This window comes from Amblyomma americanum, chromosome 2 (assembly GCF_052857255.1).
Source record: "Amblyomma americanum isolate KBUSLIRL-KWMA chromosome 2, ASM5285725v1, whole genome shotgun sequence".
NCBI classification, from domain to species: Eukaryota; Metazoa; Arthropoda; class Arachnida; order Ixodida; family Ixodidae; genus Amblyomma; species Amblyomma americanum.
The window spans coordinates 81,745,793-81,768,228 of record NC_135498.1 but is presented as its reverse complement, the minus strand read 5'-3'; the positions used below and the strand labels follow the sequence as shown (position 1 = coordinate 81,768,228).

The window sequence follows — 22,436 nt, the reverse complement described above, 5'->3', positions numbered from 1 at the left end:
TATTATTATTATTATTATTATTATTATTATTATTATTATTATTATTATTATTATTATTATTATTATTATTATTATTATTATTATTATTATTATTATTATTAAGTAGTTTCTGCTCACTAACAGACCTATGAGAAGAATTTCCTCATTCGGTATTTCCCTGAAGTTTCTTTTTCTTTTTTTCACTTGCAATCTAAAACCCATTTGATAAAATAAAGAGGTTGTATATATTTTTTGTAACCATTATTCCCTTATTATTCTAACAAACACGACACTATGGTGCTTTTCAAGGGGAAGTGGCTTACTTTTGTGGGCGACATCCTTTCTTTTTCTACGTTTTGCTGCTATGCTTTTCCCGCTGTCTCCTAATCCGTTATAACTCGACCCGCCACGTTGACCCAGTGTCTTTGACTTTCGGCTGCTTATCCCAAAGGTACGGAATCGAAGCCCGGCAGCAATATATGGCGGAATTTCGATGGAGGTAAAATGCGAAAACGCCCATATGCTGCCCAACGTAGCACGCATTAAAAAACCCAAGGTGACAAAATCAATCCGGAGCCCTCCACTACGGCGACTCTCATATCCCATGTGTCGCGTCGGGACGTTGAACTCATGTATACCACAGGCGACATACCGTAATGTATACTGGTTCCTGTACCGTGGCTGTGATGGGATACTTTGCAATTTCAAACTTTAGGTTTTATTGGCTACTGCTAGGTGGGAAATTCGCCGTGGAAAATGATAAGCTATTAAAGCAAGAAATCAAAGCACTTTTTGTCCCGACAGACTCATGCGCCATACGAAGTATGAAGAGTTTTCGCACATGTAAAAATTGTTTAAGAAGCTAGATAGTAAGCATTGCAAAGCATTTCGGCTCGGTTTTTAACTGAAGCGGTCAAGGTTTATGACAGAAGCATTCCCCTTAACGGAAGTAATCTTGCGCTCTGCAAATTTGGGGATAACTGCTCGTTTTTATTTATTTTAAATATACCGTCACGACCAAAAGCCAGAAAAGCGTGGTGTGGCTACGAGAAATAAAATTTCGAAGGAAAATATCATACTAAGCGTGTAATGCAAAAAAAAATGCTATTTATAGGGTTAGCTAATGCCTTTTTTCACAAATGTGATCACTGATGAGGAATAGTAGTGCAGGAAGGCGGTTCCGTTTCTCTGATGTAAAACATGAAAGAAGGCGTCGAGGTGACACGTACTGTTAAGATGATAAAAATTCTTCGCGTAGCTGCAAGTAGGAGGAAATTTTTTATGAAAAAGACAGAGGTGGTATTCTACGACGAAACGCGATGGATAGAAGATCAAGTGTAGCCTTCCGAGTGGTTGTGCTCTCAGTTCTGTTGTTGTTAAAGATATTTAAGCGAACATAATAAAACTTAACCATTTCTAGCTAATTCGCTACGTTCTACTTATGTGAGCCCCACAGTTAAAGCTACACCAGCTGAGTTGGAACGCGGCGGGCGTGCAACCGACAGCCATTTCGCTTCGCTCAGTGTCCGAACAATGCGGCAGAAACTGCACTCATGGTTGCAGGGTTTCTTTTTTTTGCGATGACTCTCATCTTCACATAGCCCCCAAATCCTATGCCACAGAAAATAGTCCAGCTCATTCATGAATTTGGGGAAGTCGTTTCTTCTACTGTGTCTGCCGTTGGCATGGAAATGTTCCTTGCCACTGCGCGTGTTACCGCCTTGACACATATGACACTTCAACCCCTGGTGGTGCTTGTGTAGTTAGTGACGTCATGGGCCAACTGCAGGTTCTGCACCCGCTCTTGCAGCGTTGCTGTTGTGTTCGGTGCCGAGTCCAGTGCTTTGTGTAGATCTCTTGCGTTAACGGCGTCGTGCTCCGCAGTCACTTCTGACGAAGAATCTGTGCGTGGAAGGCCCGGTCCACAGAGGACGACACCGGAGAAAAGCAGATGTATTAGTGCGAAAAGAAAGACTGTCTCCAGTTGCATGCACTTTTAACTTTATATAAGTTTCATACACATCTTTCGAGCCGACCTCTCTGCCCTTCCGCTCAATAAACTTATCTATCATCAAACTCTGTAACCAGCATTTCTACTCATGTTTTCTGTGTGTGTCGTATTTTTGTACACTTGAAGCTGTCTGATAGCTTTGCAACTAATTAAAAAATATATCACTCGTGAGGAGAAGCCACGGTCACAAACTGCCTTGCTGGCTGCCTGTGTACAATTAGGAACAGAAAAACAACAGCATAGACGAGAGAAAAAAAACAACTAATATGTATGAGTGTCACATTAAATGACCTTTTTTTAAGTAGATACGTGTTGGAAAACGTTGCCGTAATGAGTTCCACAATCTCTTACATGCATATGAATTTTTTTAAAAATTACATTAAAATGTAGTATCTTTGGCAAGTTGATTCGCAGCGTACATCTTTTCAACATCATTCTTGAGTATTATGTGGTTGTTTTATTTTAGCTGCCTTCCATTCTACAAGTTCACATAGAGAAAGTTAGTTGCATGCTGCGCCTATAGGAATGCCGGCACCCCCTCTTACACGCACTTCAATTAAATACAATGCCATTGGCAGTCAAATTTTTCTCAATGAAGCAAGCTTTTCTTTTTATTTTACATCCTCTTCTAATACAACTTCTGCAATCTGCATTTTTCAGCAAACAGCCTCACGCATCGACCATAGTAACGGCATGTAAGCCAACTGAGCGCTTTATTATTTTGTTTCCTTAAATTATACCAGCCCTAAAGAAGAAAAATTAACGGAAGCAAGAAGCTGTGCTTTAGAATGGTAGAGTATCCTTCGGTAACACCCCAAGTGTATTTTTTTTGACAAATTGAGATAAACAAAGCACTTTCCTCCCCGTTCAGCCCCCCCCCCCCCTCCCCCCAATTAAACGCCAGTGTTGTCGCATCGTTTTATGACGTCATCCCCAGCGAATCGTTCTGCTAATCAGATAAAACAAAAGATAACAACGGCGCAGTTCCATGCCTATTTCATGGGTTTTTTCGTAATACGTGTCAACAGATGACGCCCCCGTATTGCTTGACACCAAGTCCAATCGGTCACCTGAATGCTAATAATGGCGGCCTCAGTGTTCAGATATGACGTCAATGACCCCAAGATCTTGTCAACGGCTGGCGCTTTTAAGTTGCCGCTCACGACGGCTTCACGCAATCCGACAGGGCCTGAATTATTTCATCTTACGAGTTGCGAAACTTCCGGTGGTGTTTTAGTATCGAAAAACGGCAATCCGATAGTGCCAAAATTCGGTGGCTTACGGATTGCCGCGACGCTTTTTCTCAATAATGCAAGCTGTGTCCAAGTCACCAGGTCCGAAACTGTTGATGAACATACCTTTCTTGCCATCGCTCCTCTCTATACTGCTCTTCTTTATCCTCTCCCTGTCCCTTTTATTTCCGCCGGCCGCAGCTCGGGTTACTAAAGCATTAGCAATTGCTGCGGCCGGCAACATTTTTTTCCTTCCTTTTTGTATTCTTATAACGCAACACTGCTACCGATATTACTACTACTAAACACACGACCGCCTGTAATCAAAATCAATGAAATAGATGCGGAAACAAAAACCCGCAGATATAGGAGTCCGATCAATAAAGTAAGAGGTAAAACAAGCAAGAAAAAAATACTATTGAGGGCGTAATGGCGACAACCTGCGAAAGTTTTTGTTAACCGCTTCCAGATGGCACTTCAATTCGTATGCCCCCACAAAATAGTTCCTGGGACTAGACAGTTTTTGAAGTGGATTTTCCCAACTGGTGCGTTCTAAGAGCTCTGGACTGGGCGGTATGTGAAGCGAGCGGCGCCTCACATTCACTACAACAAAGTTTTCGCTGCGTTGCTGTTTCGACGGTCTGCCCGTCGAAACTGTGCATGCGACAGCGATGAGCCAACTGCGGCCGGTAAAGAATTTCACCAGGCGTAGTTCTAAAATTCTTAATCGGCGCCGCTATCGTCTTCACACTTGCTCATTTCTCTTACTTACGGGAGTCTGTTCTGAATAAAAATTCCATATTAGCAGTCCTGGGACCATTAATTTCTCAATCTAGATGGACTTCGTTTTCTCCTTAAGGGTTCTTTTAACTTCAGATTTACCAGAACAACTGCAACTTACTGCTTCAAAATTACAATAGAAACTACAACTTGTTTACTTGAGCTGGTTGATTTTTGAAAAAAATTACAAAAGCAAAGAAGCACCATTCCGTGGGGCATCAACAATCATCCCATTTGCCAGTTTGTTTGACTGCTACTGCCCAAAAGGACATATTGAAAATTAGATGACTATCCTCACTGGCGTAGATCGTAGAGGCGATATTTCACGAGTAGTACCTTTATAAAATATGAAATGAAAAGCCAGCGTGCGCAGCTATTCTGAAAAATATGTGTTTTCCAAAGATGTACCATAATTTGCGATGTTAAGTCTATACTGCATTTTTATTCCTCAAGTTTAGCGGAGGAAAAGAAAGGCCTAGTTAGGATTCGGTAAGTGAGTACGCATGTGCTTTGGTCCTTATATATATATTCTCTCTCTCTGCTAGGAATACATCATTTGCAGCACGGGGGTGACCAGAGCACCTAAGAGGCCGACAGCCTAAGCTTACCTTGTTTCTTCACCGTCAGCACGTAGATAATAAAGACGATCATGAAGATTATGGGGAGGACGGAAGGAACCACGACCTGCCTCATGTTCGACCGAAACGCCAATCGCAACCTAGAGCGCCGTGGCTGCTACTGCGATGCTCAACTAGGAAGTGGCCGTGTCTCCAAGGAAGGACCTTGAAAAGGAAATATGGACTCACTGGAGTCATTTCAACGTGGCATAATCGCGCTACTAAAGAGAAAAACTAGCTGCGGTTAAACCCGGCTAAATTTATAAAGTCGAACGAAAGCTCTGTTAAGCATAGTTAGACATGGTTTAGCTTTGATTAAACTTTATTGCTTATCAATGGTTTGTCCTGGACGGCAACGATACACCGTTGGAACACTCGTTACGGCACTCGTTGCTCATCCACGGCTTTGTGTGAAGGTAAGCACACGCAACACCAGATAACTGAACAAGGTGGTAAACTTTGATTTTGAATAACACAAGCGCTACAAATAGAGACCCCGTTTGTGTCTGTGTTTATAGCGCTTGCGTTATTCAAAACACGCTTTTACATAGCGAACGGCGCGCCACACGATTTCCGGCAGCTGCGAGAGTGCCGTCGGCTCCGCATACGCAGCTGTGGCGAGGCACAGGAAGTCACGTGATTCGATAGTTGCGAGGCGAGCGTGCTCCGTCGGCTCAACGCGCGCAGCTATGGCGAGGCGCAGTGAGTGACGTGCATGACGTCAGAGCAAAGCCTTCTGGTTTGAAGGCCAAATTTTATAGCCACATGACCTTCAGCTTTGTACGGGAGGAGGAGAGCTTTCGCTCTAAAAAATATAAATGGTATTCAAGTAATACGACACCACTTTAGCGTCAGCTGCTCATGTCTTCATTCATTGTAAGGAGTCCATGGTTATGCGTAGGAGGATGCGTAGGAGGCTTTGAGCGATGGCAATGGTTTGTGTGACCTTGTAATGCGATAACGTCATTTCAGGAGGACATGCACACACTTCAAGTGGTGGGTCTAGCTTTAACAACTCACGCGCTGAAAGGATGAAGAAGTACCAGCGCTAAAGTTTACAAATGTTTGAGTCCTTAACGTCCCCTTTAACGTGGATCAGCGCGACGTCAGTATTCTTCCATGTTTCCGTACTGTCGAGGTCACGGGGCACTGCGTGCACAGGATGGGGGGGGGGGGGGTTAGGAAGGGTGTGATCATCATTAACGAGAGGTTATCCGCACAAGGGCTGGGAACCAAGGTTTCAACAAAAAGAGGGGAGGGGAAGGCAAGGGCGTTCGCGAGAAGAAGTTCCATTTGGTTACCCTGCACTGAAGAAAGCAGAAACCTCAATTAAGATGTCAAAGTAGGAACAGGAAAAACGTAGAAAGCATGCGCGCACTGCACAATACGCTCAGCACTGTTGCAGCCTAATACTCATGCCCGACGGCGTTAAAAAATTCAGAAGCTTGAGACGAGCTGTACTGATGACTGAAGGCCAGTGATCCGACAGCGACCGGTTGCCAAGAGCCTTCAGTGCAAACTTCAGAACAGAACCATTCAACTAACGCGCGTGATAAGATGACAATGTTTTAGAGCACTTCGTTACTTTTCTCGAGGCATCGAAGTGTTAAGAGAGCTCAATGAGCATCGCAAGCGCGCTCATTATGCAGCGTGTACCGACAATGATGCTCGAGAGCTTTGCATTCAGAGACGCCGCTGAAATGTGTGACTATTAACATTATCACAAGCAACATTTGCCTCACCTTATTTCTTCCGAAATTTTGGAACGTGCATGAGCCTAGTCAAATTTTATCAATTATTTTCCAAATGGCTAACTTTCAGTAGAGAGCAAAATATTACCGCAAACCTCACCACGGGTGGCTCCAGGTTCACATTTCATAATTCTTAATTCAACTGGTTTTCCCCTTTGGTGCCCGTGTGGTATACGCCCCATTTTCTCGACCAGCCAGCGACGAGCACGCTGACGTCACGAGGCATAGCACGCACCCGCCATTCTGTAGAGAGGGAAGGAAACCCACCCACTTAAACTAGGGACTCGAACCAAGAACGCAGAACAAATCGCTCTCTCTCCCTCAAGGTAAAATACCTCAGCGTCAAGGTCAGGTACCCAGCTGTCATAGTCATATGATCACATGGTCATACCACCATAGCTTGGGCCGTACCACCACGCAGTTAAGTTCGGTTTGACCTTGTGAGGCACTGAACGTCATTGTCTATGTGGTGCCCACTGACTCAAATCGAATTTCAAGGTCAGAGGTCAAGGTAAGGTGCCCAACGGTTGTATTCGTATGATCTCGTGGTCATACTGTCATAGCTTGGGCCGTACCACCGCGCAGGTAAGTTCCGTTTGACCTTGTGAGGCGTTGAAGACCATTGTCTCATCCACATCGAAATCGGCATTTGAACCCGAGGAGCAGAGGTCTCACTCTAAAACCGTGCTTAGCAGAGAACAGTCAATCTGGCTTCGCCTGCTGACGCGAACGCTGCCTACACCAGCCAATTTTCCTAAATTATGTCGGTACTCCCCAAACACATTGTGCTCCCACCCCAAGGCCACCCTTACAGACGTCCTCCTATCATGCCCGGCGTCCCCTCTCCCCACCGGGCCGATGCCTCTCCGAGCCCGCAAGGACTGGGAGGCCTCACTGTGGTCAGCGGGCCTGGCCAGGCACAAGATCGCCGTCAGCCGGGCCGCATCCGTCACGGACCACCACCACATGAACGTTTCAACCGTAGGTGGAGTCGTGCGGAGACCCAGGGGGCCTGCGGGCCGCGAATTCTCTCGCTATATGAAGTTTTACCACCACTACCACTAATAAACCTCCAGCCATATGTTTTTAAACGCAATATTTTTGCGCTTACGCAAAACCTTCATAACTTAGATAACATATTTTCTCTCGTATCTTTAATGACATCATGAAAGCGCAGCACAGCGCACGATGGTAAACGATCTCGCATCTCGGAGGCACTTGAAAGGCTCGAATTGCTTCGCTGTGTATATACCGTCGGCCTGGATTACCTTTCAACTAAAGGTCACTAAAAAAATTCCCAGAAACCTGGATAGAACCTGGATACAACAGCTGCTGAAAAGAATCCCGACAGAATGCCCATAGAGGCCCCTGTATTCCGTACAGACTATCTTCTTCGCCTGCTGTCTCTTTCTCTGCTGTTATTCCATGCTCACTTCTATAACGTGCACCTGTTCTCCTATACCTACGCTGTCGTGTACACTAGATGCTTCCGAAGACATGAGCCCTCTTCAGTGTTAACCAGGGGAATTCTGCGGAGCTACTGCAAAACGCGGTGAAAAACCTTGTGCGCACGCCCCAGAATGCGTTAATGAATTTAAACCTCGTGTAGCAAGCAATGGCCGGTAATTAGACCGATCACATTCGGTTCGAAAAGCGTTAAAAACGACTTGTAGCACGGGTATAACGAGAATATATGACGTGTACATACCACGAGAACCACGAGGGGAAATATCTGACAATGGCCTGCAAGATGGACAAAGCCGGCCAGGCAGCGCGAATCGTCACGCGTGTATCTCAAGCATTGAAATGTCACATTTCACATGCGCGCTGCAGCCGACCCGTCGACGCCCAACCGGAATGCCACGTCCGCTTGAATATAATTCTTCATGCGTGACAAGCAGTTTGAGCGCTTATAACTTTATTCATTGCCTGTCCTATGACATTTGTCACGATACAACGAGAACTCCTCGAAGTTGGGCATATGCCTGCATGCTAGTTGTGAAATGCCTGTTTCTTTGTTTATGTATGCGCAATTGTTCGCCGCATTTTACGCAGGACGTGACTGAGTATGTGCTGCATATACTAAGAATAAGAAATAGGCTAAGGTTTAGCATCGCTAGGGGCGGAATATCGTGCGCTAGCATTAGTCACGGCGGGCACTTGACGTCCTTGCGCGCTAAAGACATTTCTTTGGTTCATGGGGGTTTAACGTCCCAAAGCGACTCAGGCTATGAGAGACGCCGTAGTGAAGGGCTCCGGGAATTTCGACCACCTGGGGTTCTTTAACGTGCAGTGACATCGCACAGCACACGGGCCTCTAGAATTTCGTCTCCACGGAAATTCGACCGCCGCGGCCGGGATCAAACCCGCGTCTTTCGGGTCAGCAGCCGAGCGCCATAGCCACTCAGCCACCGCGGCGGCCTAAAGACATTTCTCCTAAGGCGCTTTACCATGGAGGCCTTTGGCCTAAACGCCTTCTACCTAAAGGCCTTTACCCAAAAGGCATTTACCATGAAGGACTTTGCCCTAAAGGCCTTTACCATGAAGACATTGACCTGAGAACCTTGAAAGCACCCAGGTGAAGACCTGCCGGTTAGGGTGGCCTACAACCCGGTCGGCATATGTGGGTAGCCTGCCACAAAGCAGGCTTCAGGGACGTATACGTACGCATGTATGCCTGATCCAGTGTAACCTGGACTATAGTAACTACAAATCCGAATGAAATCGGAATATCTACCTAGTAGTGGATCCGCACTAAAACTGCAGGCGCAGCCAGACACACTGCTACAAGCAATTGCCCACAGGCCACAGTGAGGCTAATCCCGCCTGTACATTGAAACAGCGCTAGAGGAGCAATCACTTAAATCAGTGACTAAGGCGGAGCAATTGCCGACAGGCCACAGTGAGGCTAATCTCGCCTGTACATTGAAACAGCGGTAAGGAGCAATCACTTAAATCAGTGACTATAAGGCGGAGCAATTGCCGACAGGCCACAGTGAGGCTAATCCCGCCTGTACATTGAAACAGCGGTAGAGGAGCAATCACTTAAATCAGTGACTATAAGGCGGAGCAATTGCCGACAGGCCACAGTGAGGCTAATCCCGCCTGTACATTGAAACAGCGGTAGAGGAGCAGTCACTTAAATCAGTGACTAAGGCGGAGCAATTGCCGACAGGCCACAGTGAGGCTAATCCCGCCTGTACATTGAAGCAGCGGTAGAGGAGCGATCACTTAAATCAGTGAATAAGGCGGAGCAATTGCCGACAGGCCACAGTGAGGCTAATCCCACCTGTACATTGAAACAGCGGTAGAGAAGCAATCACTTAAATCAGTGACTAAGGCAGAGCAATTGCCGACAGGCCACAGTGAGGCTAATCCCGCCTGTACATTGAAGCAGCGGTAGAGGAGCGATCACTTAAATCAGTGAATAAGGCAGAGCAATTGCCGACAGGCCACAGTGAGGCTAATCCCGCCTGTACATTGAAGCAGCGGTAGAGGAGCGATCACTTAAATCAGTGAATAAGGCGGAGCATTTGCCGACAGGCCACAGTGAGGCTAATCCCGCCTGTACATTGAAACAGCGGTAGAGGAGCAGTCACTTAAATCAGTGACTAAGGCGGAGCTATTGCCGACAGGCCACAGTGAGGCTAATCCCGCCTGTACATTGAAGCAGCGGTAGAGGAGCGATCACTTAAATCAGTGAATAAGGCGGAGCAATTGCCGACAGGCCACAGTGAGGCTAATCCCACCTGTACATTGAAACAGCGGTAGAGAAGCAATCACTTAAATCAGTGACTAAGGCAGAGCAATTGCCGACAGGCCACAGTGAGGCTAATCCCGCCTGTACATTGAAGCAGCGGTAGAGGAGCGATCACTTAAATCAGTGAATAAGGCAGAGCAATTGCCGACAGGCCACAGTGAGGCTAATCCCGCCTGTACATTGAAGCAGCGGTAGAGGAGCGATCACTTAAATCAGTGAATAAGGCGGAGCAATTGCCGACAGGCCACAGTGAGGCTAATCCCACCTGTACATTGAAACAGCGGTAGAGAAGCAATCACTTAAATCAGTGACTAAGGCAGAGCAATTGCCGACAGGCCACAGTGAGGCTAATCCCGCCTGTACATTGAAGCAGCGGTAGAGGAGCGATCACTTAAATCAGTGAATAAGGCGGAGCAATTGCCGACAGGCCACAGTGAGGCTAATCCCACCTGTACATTGAAACAGCGGTAGAGGAGCAATCACTTAAATCAGTGACTAAGGCGGAGCAATTGCCGACAGACCACAGTGGGGCTAATCCCGCCTGTACATTGAAACAGCGGTAGAGGAGCAATCATTTAAATCAGTGACTAAGGCGGAACAATTGCCGACAGGCCAGTGAGGCTAATCCCGCCTGTACATTTACAACAGCCACCACCACCACCACATGTCCTCTCCAGATTTACTGTTCAGCTACCTCCTAAGGAGGAAGGCTCTATTTTTACCCTCTTTTTGCTGAGTGTATTTTATAAGAATGTATGGTTTTTCCTGAATTTGTATGACTCGACTCCGTTGGATGCGATTAACAGTAGTTACTCAGAAACCATGTGCACCGAGAACTGGGACAGACTGTGGGAGCCTCTTAACATGGGTAAAGCACAGGTTCCAAGCAACAGTCCTCCATGACATGTTGTTCACAAACTACAGCTGACACACCCATGGTGTCTTTGCAAACAAATGCTACATCACGGAATTGGCTGCGTCCTACGGTTGTCGTGAAATTATCCTAGCAGGAATATCCAGTCGCAACCACTGTCGCTACTGTAGCTACAGTGTTGACTTTTGTTGCGAAGCGCAATATCAGGCTTCACGCCGCAGTTTTCACAGCACCCGCAGCTGCGACTGAGCGCGAACACGAGGTCATGGGATTCGATCCCTCTACATCGTTTCAGTGGAGACGACCTGCGAAATATGTCCGTTTTCTGTGCCTTGTCAGTTTAGGTTATTGAATCCCAGGGGGCCAATATTAACCCGGCGCCGGCATACGCTGTGATTCTCTCTTTCTATCTCTCTTCTTTTATCCTTTTCTTCGTCCCTTTCCTTTTGGCGCGGTTCAGATACGTGTCTCTCTTTTCTGCGACTTTCCTTCATCCATAACCGAGTACCTGGGACCCCGGAACAAGGGGGGGGGGAGCCTCCCCTGCTTGCACTTGGATCATATTTCTGACAATTGAAACACTTCAGTCCTAGGACTCTTTTAATGCAAAGCACAGCACGTGGAGCTGAGTTACTTGGCTTCGTAGCCAGTTGCAAAGCATTTCGTAGATGAGTAACCTAAAAAAGTCATGCCCCAACAGAAGTTGACTATCTGACCCGTGTACACGACCATGATTACCAGAATTTAAACAAACTATGCACAAACTTTTTTGATGCAATTGATCACTCCTCGTGCGCACATCTATAAAGCTGCCCATTTCAGTTCGTTTTATATTGCCGTGAATCTTTGCACCGTTTGATCGTTCGCACTCAAAACCGCCGGCACACGGCTTTAACATTTAGTTTTGTAATACTAGATGCAACCAGACTTATCTCCATTGATCTTGGCCACGTGTAAATGCTTCCACATTTGTCCAGATTGTTGTAGTTGTTGTTCGTTCTTCATCTCCAAGGTTCCTTGTCAGCTTTAAATTGAGCGCGGCAAAGAACTGCATGCATTCAGTTCGATGACCGCCCAGCGCGCTTGTGACTATTGCCGCCGCCGAGTCATTCAGTGCTTAGTGGGCGGGAGTGAGTTCCTTAAACAGTTTCTTTGGAAGCCTTTTCGTTGTCTTCCCGACTGCTGGAGTGTCGTCACCACAACGTGAGAATTTGCATCAACCTTTGAACATTAAAAAAATAATAATAATAGTAATAATAATTATAGTAATAATAATAATACAAAATTTATTATGTGAATGAGCATTAAATAAATAAATAACAAAATAAACTCGAAGTCCTGCCCCCCACTAAAAAAGAGTTCCGGAGTCCCTGCCGAGTGGTATTATTATTTAAACGTCATCTTCACCTCCTTTGAGTTCACAGTTCATTTAATCCGATATTTTAAACATGCTGACATATTAATGCCGAAAGCGAGAGACAGTTACCACTGACTAGTATAAATTAGACATTTTCCACGGTTTCCAACCTACCGTCTTTGCCCGAAGTAACCAGGCTGTGGAATTTGTTTCTTAGCTGTGTTGTGTAGCACTGATGGCACACCTTAAGCTCTAAATGTGTGTAAGGTAAAAAGAACCATTGTCCTTGCCTTTCACATGTCCTGCTTTATAAGGCAAAAAATTTTCAAAATTGAAAAATTGTAAGACACAGTCGTGGAAATATTGGAGGTAATGGTTCATTACTCTAATATATAGCAAAATCTTTCTTTTAAAGTGTTTCCATCGGTCCGATCAAACAGTTAAGGCTATCATAATAAACTAATGCGGACCGTTTTTTACGACAGCAAAAACGTGAACAGAAAAAAATACAAGACTGCTGTCAGGTGGTCTGCGGATATATTGACTGATATAGTGAAATCTCACATTATATGAAAAAAAATTGCGTTCATAAACGGTTTCCCGGTCAAAAGTGCTTTGGTCCAGAATTTCTGGGTATGAGACGGTTTAATACAGCCGAGACGTTCTAATATACATATAATATAATATATGACACGTTCTAATATACAGCCGAGAAGCAAACCCTGTTTTTCGTTTACTTTTGGCGAAGACGGTTCGTCCTTGCCGCGTTGTAGCCCACACGTTTGCTGCGCCATAGAAAAAAAAACAGTTAATCACTATCATGTCAGGTTTTCGCAGAACCGTGAGGTTTCATCAGCTGTCCTTCACAGTCTCCGCAGCTTCAAGAAAATTAAATGCGCGATATTTGCTGCTTCTCGCGTTAGTTATTGCAGAGTGGTGGTGCTTTTGTTCTTTTTTGCATATTATTACGGCTTTGGTAGCGGCCTTTGTTTTGAAGGCGGCAGTCTGTGCGCGACTCCCGCAAAACGCGCTAACACGAGCGATGAGAGAGCAGATTTAAACTTGCGACTGATTTGTTACGTAATAGTATGTGTAGAAACCCCTACACTTACTGATAGCAGCTAGAAGCGTAAAAAAGAAGGTGACTACCACGTCAGCTCATCCCGTGCTTTGGACATTCTGTTAATCTAGCGCCTGCTAAGCCCCTGTTATTTTACAAGCTTGCGTGTGGGGCGGTGGCAAGAGATGTTTTGTAAGGTAGGTTACAAGAGTCGACGAGAAAAAAAAATAATTGTTTCGGAGACCATGAAAGGTGCGGCTTGTTTAAGCGTGAATGGTCGCTGAACTAAACTTTCCTGCTGTGCTACTGATGAACGAAGCGATTAAGCGTGCAACTATACCGTTTAAAGTGGGAGCAGTGTTGAGAGTACGCTGCTGAACGAACACTCAAATTTCCACAGATTTAATTGATAAGTTGATCAAATGTCCGGGTTCGCCATCGTGGCTCCCAGCCGGTTTCGACTTGGCTGCACGGCCATCCTGATCCTGACGCAGTTCACTCACCTAGGCACTGCGAGCTCAGGCGTGATTATCCTCTCGCCGTTGACGCCTTCGCTTCGCTTTTACGGCCGCGCAACCCCGGATCTTCATGAAGCCATCGCTTACGCTCGCGTTTCTAGTGACGTTCGCGTAGTTATTAATGCAACAGTAATAAAACCCTCCGAGACTTTTTTTCCCCATCGGGAAAAAAATGCGTTCAGTGATGGAGGGAAATGACGTCCCCAGACCCGATAACTCCCAATGGCTCTATGTAACTGATGTCACAGAGGGGTTTTCTTATTGGCTGGAGAGAAAAGACGTTATCGTGCCGGACGTGACGTCGCGTTTGATAACGGCATCACCAGCTTCTAAAGCAATCACATTGTCATCACGTGAGGTAATTAGGTATATCTGTGATTATTTTTTTCCGAGGGCTAATTCGGGCAAGCCATCTTTGTCAGGGTAGAGAGCGACTGAGTGACGACGAGCTGACGAGCCATGCGCCACTAACCTCATGATCCTGACGTCACAAAAAAAAAACATAGGACAACGGGAAACTGCCACACATCGCATTAACGGTTCTCTCGATGGCTTCCGGCCGCACAATGCAGCCGTTGCCGATCTTGTGGCCCATATTCGTTGAGAGGATCGGGTCAGAACCGCTGCGGCCAGAAGACGCGTTCCAGCAAAAGACTCGTTCCAGAATGAACCCTTCCACTGCCGCTCTTGCAAGGATAACAACAATGAAAACTGTGAGCCACAACTTCAGAAAATCAAATTTCTAACCAGCAGCGAGGAGATTAGCACGCGAACTATCTGAAGCATTTATTTTTTCAAGGACAGAGGCGACACGTGCATCAGCACCACTTGAGTCTCCCTGCGAGCTACTGAAATCAGAATGTTAAATAATGTAGGATAAAAATTCTGTCTATCCTACTTAACTACAATGTGTTTTGTTGTGATAAATTCGCATGCGCTCACAGCCTTCCTTCTAAATAAATGTACGCGTGTGTGTTTCAATAAACTTAGTTGGAGTCAGTGCCCGGCCTGTCATGTCTGTCTCTGTGCTCGTCTGAAATAAGTAGCGCTTAATTACCCTTCTAGAAACAATGCAACGCCAACTAGCCCTTCAGCGTGTTTCATTAAGCGAACCCCAGCTGTCACTGCAGTTCGCATTTCCACCAGTATAAACGGCTGGTCACTTTCTTTGGCTGCTTCTAACTTTGACTTAAAATTGTGTTGTCCTTATTTTATTAATGCTTACTACATGAATGGTGACGAACGATACATGATTTCCTTGCCTCACAATCTCCGATTGTTGCTCTTCTTGCCACCTTACCTACCAGTCTTAGCACCTGTCTTTTCTTTGCTCCCTGTCGTGCGCTAACACAAGTGCATCGTTTATTTATGAGGACGTCACATAATGTACAATGTGTTCTTGGTTCGAGGTCAAAAATTTCCAGAGAGCGCACGAACATTGCGGACTGCTGAGCCGAAGATCACGGGATCGAATCCCGGCCGCATTTCTACGGAGGTGAAATACAAAAGCACCCGACTGCTGTGCGATGTCAGTGGACGTTAAAGAACCTCAGGTGGTCAATTTATCCCGAAGCTCTCCATTACGGAGAGCGTCGTAACTTGCCCCCAGCTTTTAGACGTTAAACCCCACACACCCCGACCATTCGCTACAGTTTATTATTTTTACTCCGCAACATATCTGTCTGCATGGCCGTGTTTAAGCTTTCGACTTGTTCTTGTTTCCCTTCTGGGGCCTTTTACACTTTCCCGCTTCCCTAGAAAATGGCTTCCTAATGCATCTTCGGTGATTCGGAGATTGAGCGGTACAAATCAAGGAACCATTGGAAGCGCGAAGAGCCGTGCAGATATGTTGTAGCGGTCATTTATTTTTGCGGCGAGAGCCGCTTATGGGAGCCCTCCCCAAGAAGTCGTGTATCTGAAGCCCTTTATTAGTTTTAGCTGTTGTAGAGGTCTGCAAGTCAAGACCAGCCAGATCAAGAGCCAAGCCAAGAGAGAGAGCAAAAAGATAAGGAAGAGAAAGACAAAGAAGTAGAAAAAGGGACACAAGCAAAGCCAAGCCGATCCCCCAGTGTGGCTATTGTAACATTGGCGGTGCTGGTCGCACTCTCCGTTGTAATCTACAGATAAGATTGCCCCGCTTGCCACGATATATTCATTTCTTTTGCCTCTCCCTGATTGGCTTCTTAGCGCTCAAAAAGCGCGTCGCCGAACGAATAAAGGTCATTGTCTTCCTGGCGCTGCGTGGGTCGTCTGTTCCTTGGGCCGGTCGTCCTGCCGCCATCGGCGTCTAGCCGTCGAATACGTAACAGTATGTGGCATCTTTTGATAGGCTAACAACAACAACAAAGCCAAGCCAAAAGAACAGATGGAGAAGAAAAGAAGAAGCCAAGCTAAGAAAGAGAAGAGTAAGACAAAGAAGGCGAAAGAAGAGAGAAAGAAGAGAATGGTGAAAATGGAGGAACGTCAGGGCTCTCGCCGAATAATTTACCTAAGCCAATGCCAGTTTAGCTAGTCTTCTTTTTTGTTCGACATTGCTCCATTGCGCTAGATTTAAACGACCAGCACTTGCAGGCGGTTGCTAGTTCCTGCCTTGCAAGACATTTTAGCAAAAACAGACACAGAGCACAAGAAAGGCAACACACGCGAGAAAACTTTTTACGAGATCTGTATGCACCAACTCGTCCAAACAGAAGTTTTAATGATAATTCCTAGGACCAGACAACTTTTTTGAGCTCGAGGTACGCAGCGGCCACTTGCAGATATTTGCGGCGAATATCTGTTCCCCATATTTCGGAAGTCTTCTTTCGGAAGCGACTTTGTAAGCTTTCAAACTGTACACTCGCCGGGAGGTTCATCGTAGAGCTGATTATTGACACAAAGTGTACTCTCTTCCTTGTTAGCTTGCAAAGCACATCGAAGGCTCGTGCTCGAACTTTAACTGACATGTGCGTGCAGATCTCTGTTGCCTAAACCACTTAAACAACATGTTCTTTTCGCAGTGTGCTGTCGCAGGTGGCACCAGTTACTACAGGCAGAAGGCATTCTACGTCTCGTTTCCAACGTGACTGTGACGTTCAGTGGTTCACGCCTGATGTCTCATAGTATACGGCAACAGCATCAATCCACACCAACATTATTGACGCAAGCAGGGGCACTTAGCAGTGAGCAGAGATACGATCGGCTCCACTTCACGCCTGCTTGTGTCAGCGCTGATACAGACACACTGAAATAGCCAGCACTGTTTCTAAACAGTCGACTGTAGTTTTTGAAGCAAAGAGCTTGGTTTAGCCAACGCGCTGACTTACGCAGGGCATTCATTTAGAGTTTTTTCTTGGGAAAACTTGCCTATCGAATCTTGATTGAATGCGCCACGCTAATAACCGCATCAGGTTGCACCACGCTGTAACGGCAGGCGCCGAGAGCGGGTACATGTGTCCTTGACGTCTTGGAGTCGTGTGCCTTTCGCTATTTCGATAGCAAGGGGTAACTTCTAAAACAATACAGTCGAACCTCGTTATAACGAAATAATGGACATAACGAAGGAATGACAATTCCCCTTGGAAGTTCGGTCAATACGGGCTATAACGAAGCTACGGCTATAACGAAATAACCACCGGGCCCCTGCAACTTCGTTATGACGAGGTTCACTCTATAGGGCGTAGGTATCCACCGACGTCACAGTGGCGGCCATTTTTTGGTGCACGTAGCACAGCGAAAGGATGTAAGCATATCTAATCGGCTTATTTCCGCCTCCTCCGCTTTTAAGTGATGAAGCCCTCCGCTTTTAAGTGATGAAGCTACGCGCTGCACCACAAAATGGCGCCCTCGATGTCTCGTGAATATATCGAATAACGACGTAGACATTGCAGCCGTTCCTTTTCCTATACATCCTATAATATACGTTGCTGCACTGAATGCGATAGCTTTTATAGCCCGCACGGCCCTCGAGAGTGCATGCCTTGGTTTTTCCTTTTTATTCGCATGAAGGGTGAATAATCGCAATCGCTCTCCAGCGGGCACAGCTGTCGCGCCCCTTGACTATGCATTAAACGCGACGACGCCGTGTAGATAACTCTCATCCGCCCATATAACAGCACAAGCGCCCCCCCCCCCCTCCCTTCCACCAGACCTTATAAATAGCACCGTTCAATTTCCAAGTTCGAAAACACCGTGCGCCAGTAAGCGGTTTGCGGTGTTTGCCGTCGGCGCTCGCGGAAAGATGTGAAGAAAAACAGGCCACAAAAGTGAAACCAATCAAGTCTCCCAGTTGAGAAAGAAGAGAAAGTTGGCCTTATTTTTGTACAGCCTACGTATAAAGCGGCAGACCGAATGCGGGCGTATGGTGGTCGCCAGCAGTCGCCTGGCAGCAGTGAGGCTGTAATCGCTGCCTTCGGGTGACCTTGCTGCACTCGAATATAGGATGGTGGGCGGATGAGCGGCACTGTACGATAGATTGTTTGCGAATGATCGCCGTCATGGTCTGCCGGTTATATTCTACGCCGTTCGGGGCAGCTATAGCAACGACGTAGCGAGCGCCTGGTCTGGAAAGTTCGGAGTCAACCCCGGCCCGAGAGCCGGAGGCGCTCCGAGATCGCGGCGAGTGCCAAGTGCACGTGTCGATAATGCACACCGCCGCCGAACTTTCCTTAGCTTAAGGGCAGAGTTGAGCAATTAAAAATGTCGCTTCGCATGATTTCGTCCTTGCCCGTGCCAGCTCGCGTTTCGTCCCGTCTACTCGCAATATAACGAGAGCGCCGAGCTCCGCGCCGTTGGGGCTACATTTACCGCGCTTTTAGAAACACTGGCACGCATGCATGTCCTGGGGGCAGGCATGCAGCCAAAACGCCGCCGGTAGCGGCCGCGTGTACAAGCACGGCAGCTGCGGCCTTGTTCCGCAAAACAATGTGCACGTGCCGGCGCACCCTTCTTTTTTTCTGTCTTCTTAGCTTCTATTTACAGAATTATCCCTACGCTTACTCGACCGGCTCGCTGGAGGCAATTAGCCCTCGGATAAAATATAAGGGCAGTTAGAACGTTCGCTTCGAGAGGAGCTGGGTGTTTCAAACTGACGGCTGTCCCTGGCCGTTAGGCGACGCTATCGCTAGCAATCGGTACAGTGCACTCTGAACAGAAAGGATTAAAAAGGGAGTAACTCTCCATCTTACTCCATGTTTATTACCACTATGCGTATTCGTGTTTAGAGTTTGGGCCTGTGGGCTACAAAACTGACTAGGCCGTGCACGCCAGAGACCATTTCCCACGCTCGCGAGGGTCTCGCAATGTAGTACACTTTGGAGCGGCTGTGTTGACGCATCTAGCTTGACGCATCTAGGCGGACCTTCGCGCAACTCTGCTCTCTGCGGGAGCATATACAGGAACACTAACCGCTCCTAGGGTGCCTCGATGCCAGCGTCGCCGTTCAGGGTGGTGCCATCCTTTGAGTGCACCCACGCCGCCTCTTCCTCGCTGCGACGCAGTTTTGAATCACGGCGGGCGGGCGCAGTTGCTCGGTGCAAGCAGCTGTGCTTGAGTTGTTCCAGGCACAGTGACTGCGGATGACTCGCTAATGGTTCTACTGTTTTGAGAGTGTTCGACCGCATGACTGACGAGCAAGTCCACCGAGCCATCATGGCGGGCTGTTGTGTGCCAATGTGATCCTGGTCAACGCTTAAAGGCCTGCGTTGTTTTCGCTTGCCCCGGGACTCGGAGCAGTAATGAAGCTGAAGCAGCAATGAAGCTCAGTTTTTTAGGTATCAGTTATTTTCCCAAAAGCCTAAGCCATCACCACCGAATTTTGCAGGAAAAATAGGAACTGCACGCATAGGCATCGTTAAAAATTCGTTTTTTTAAACTAAGCTGTTTCCGGTCGATTCTTTTTCACAAAGCATGACTTTTCAAAGTCGATTGCTTTTATTTCTTATTTAAAATTTTAAGAAAAGAATTACTGCAGTCCTTCAATGACCTCGAAATCGCCCTTTTTGTGTAGGTTTATATGGATGGTTTATTAATGAGTACAGATAGGCTCGAATTAAATAAATACAATAAAAAATATATGCAGAACTGGGCTTCACAAACTGAGCAATCCCAGCAGAGCAACCAGTGCACATGTTCATGGCGAAAGCGAAGTCTGCGTATGAGCGCTCGCAAGAGCACTAGCTCGGTGATTGTGCGGCTGTCAGAAAGATTAAACGAGTGAAAAACTTGCGGTAATCCTTTACCGTATCGCAAACGAGCGGCAATCAGTTTTCGTGGGCCACGAGAAAGAAAACGCCGGCGGAGTGGCAACGTTGGTATACGGTGGCATCCTTTCTATATACCAACGCCCGCCTGTAAACAGATGTAACTGCACCCCTGCGAGCAATAAACAGGCGAGCAGCTCGCAGTTACACTTTGAAAGATTAAAAAGCAGACAGACATCAATCTTCGCAAAGCACAACAAACGGAAACAGCCCGCACGACGAAAGCGAAACCAACCGCAGCGCGCGACTGGATGACCCACGGCTGTTATCAAAGCGCAGGACTTGAAAAACCAAAAAGCATGTAGAAAGAGAGATAAAACAAATCATCCGCTCGCGCGGCAAACAGTTTAGTTTAAAAAAGCTGGAATTTTTAAAGATGCCTATGCGTGCAGTTCCTATTTTGCCTGCAAAATTGGGTCGTGATAGGTAAGGCTTTTGGAAAAATAACTCCTACCTAAAAAGTGACCTTCACTGAGCCCGGAAAATTGAGCCCGGGATCAAACTCGACCGCGGCGGCTGCGTTTTTATGGGGGAGAAACGCTAAGGCTCCCGTGTGCTGAGCGATGTCAGTGCACGTTAAAGACTCCAAGTGGTCGAAATAATTACCGGGGCCCTCCACTACGGCACCTCTTCTTTCTTCTTTCACTCCCTCCTTTATCCCTTCCCTTACGGCGCGGTTCAGGTGTGCGCCGATATATGAGACAGATACTGCGCCATTTCCTTTCCCCAAAAACCAATTATTATATCACTCGCACGGAGCGGAAGCACGCGCTCGGCAACGGATCTTTAAAATCATAGCGCGTTTTTCAAACCAACAGACGGTACACTAATTGTTCAGCCTGGGGAATCCAATCCAATCCACGGAGCTGTGCTGACGTGTCTCGCATGGGCTCCCGCCTCGAAGCCACTTTTCGGCAGAAAGAGTCAGCCTTCGGGCTCGAATATTTTGGACGACATCCGGGCCATTGTCCAGTGCCTGCGGCAGCCGGATTTTGCCAATCTACGGACACCTAGGCATATTGCCGGCTGACTGCCGGCCTAGCCATCGAGCTCGACCTAGCTCGTCACCTCTCCGCCGGGAACTGAGCGCCCAGTGACCCACACAGATGGAGTACGCCGTGGAAGGCGAGAAAATATCACCGTCGGAGCTCGAGGCCGGAAAATGGGAAACCATTCTTCGTTACCGCGACCGACAACGAGGCCTGAAGAATAAAGGGCCCGCATCAACCGACGACGAGCCTGCGCAGGGGCACGGCCAAGGCAAGTCTAATTCCAATTTTCCATCGCGAAAGAACGGGAAGAAGCTACTTGCACTCAGCAAGAAAGCCCTTCTCCCGCGCTTACCGACCGACGACTACAAAATCGTCTGCCGACCACAAGGTTGGAATCTGAGGGACTTTGCGCCCGGACTACTACTCTTCTGCGCCTGCGAGGTGGCCAGGCTGCCGTATGATACGGTGAAGAATGAAGACATTATCAGAGTCAATACGGCCAACAACACCTTTACGCTATGCACGCCCGATCGTCAACGGGCGACTGCATACGCCAATATTGAAAAACTGAACCTCCAAGATCAAACCTACAACGTAACGTCGTACGTGGCGGCGCCCGAAGACTCGGTAAAAGGGGTCATATACAACGCCTACACGGGAGACTCGCCCGAAGCGGTTCGCCAAGGCTTCGGAAACCGAAACGAAGGAATAGAAGTTGTGGATGCCCGAAGGATCGGGAAATCCAGAACAATACAAATCACCTTTTTTGGAAAGAAGCTACCCAGCCAAGTAATCTATCAGTGCGGCGTCTTTCGGGTACACCCCTTCAGGGAGCAACATGAGGTATGCTACAACTGCAGGAGAGTAGGACACCGGGCCGATGTCTGCTACAAACCTACAACGAACCTTTGCCGCCGCTGCGGAGAAAATCCCTCGCCTCCACCTGAGGGAGAACAGCCAACCTGCCAACCCGTATGCATCGTCTGCAACGGGGGCCAGAACACAGGCAGCCGGAACTGCAAATTCCGGCTGATCATGCCTAGGCAAACTCATGGAGCATGTCATCCTCAATAGGCTCCAAAACTATGCGGAGGACATGAACCTCCTACCTGAAACAATGTTAGGATTCAGGACCCAACTATCTACCCAGGACATTCTCTTGCAGCTTAACAAGGACATAATTGAAGCTGACGAGGGAACAGGAACGAAAGCAATATTGGGTTTAGACCTTGTTAAAGCTTTCGACAACGTCACCCACACAGCCAT

At 47.2% G+C, this 22,436-nt stretch overlaps 1 long non-coding RNA gene across 1 annotated transcript; it reads right to left on the bottom strand.

Annotated features, from left to right (window-relative positions):
• Window positions 1-1,550: 1,550 nt before the first annotated feature.
• LOC144118728 (uncharacterized) lies at window positions 1,551-8,250 on the bottom strand. Its single transcript, XR_013312116.1, has 3 exons — window positions 8,079-8,250; window positions 4,611-4,784; window positions 1,551-1,881 (listed from the first exon to the last, which is right to left on the bottom strand). It is a non-coding gene; the product is annotated as an uncharacterized LOC144118728 (long non-coding RNA).
• Between the last annotated feature and the right edge of the window lie 14,186 nt (window positions 8,251-22,436).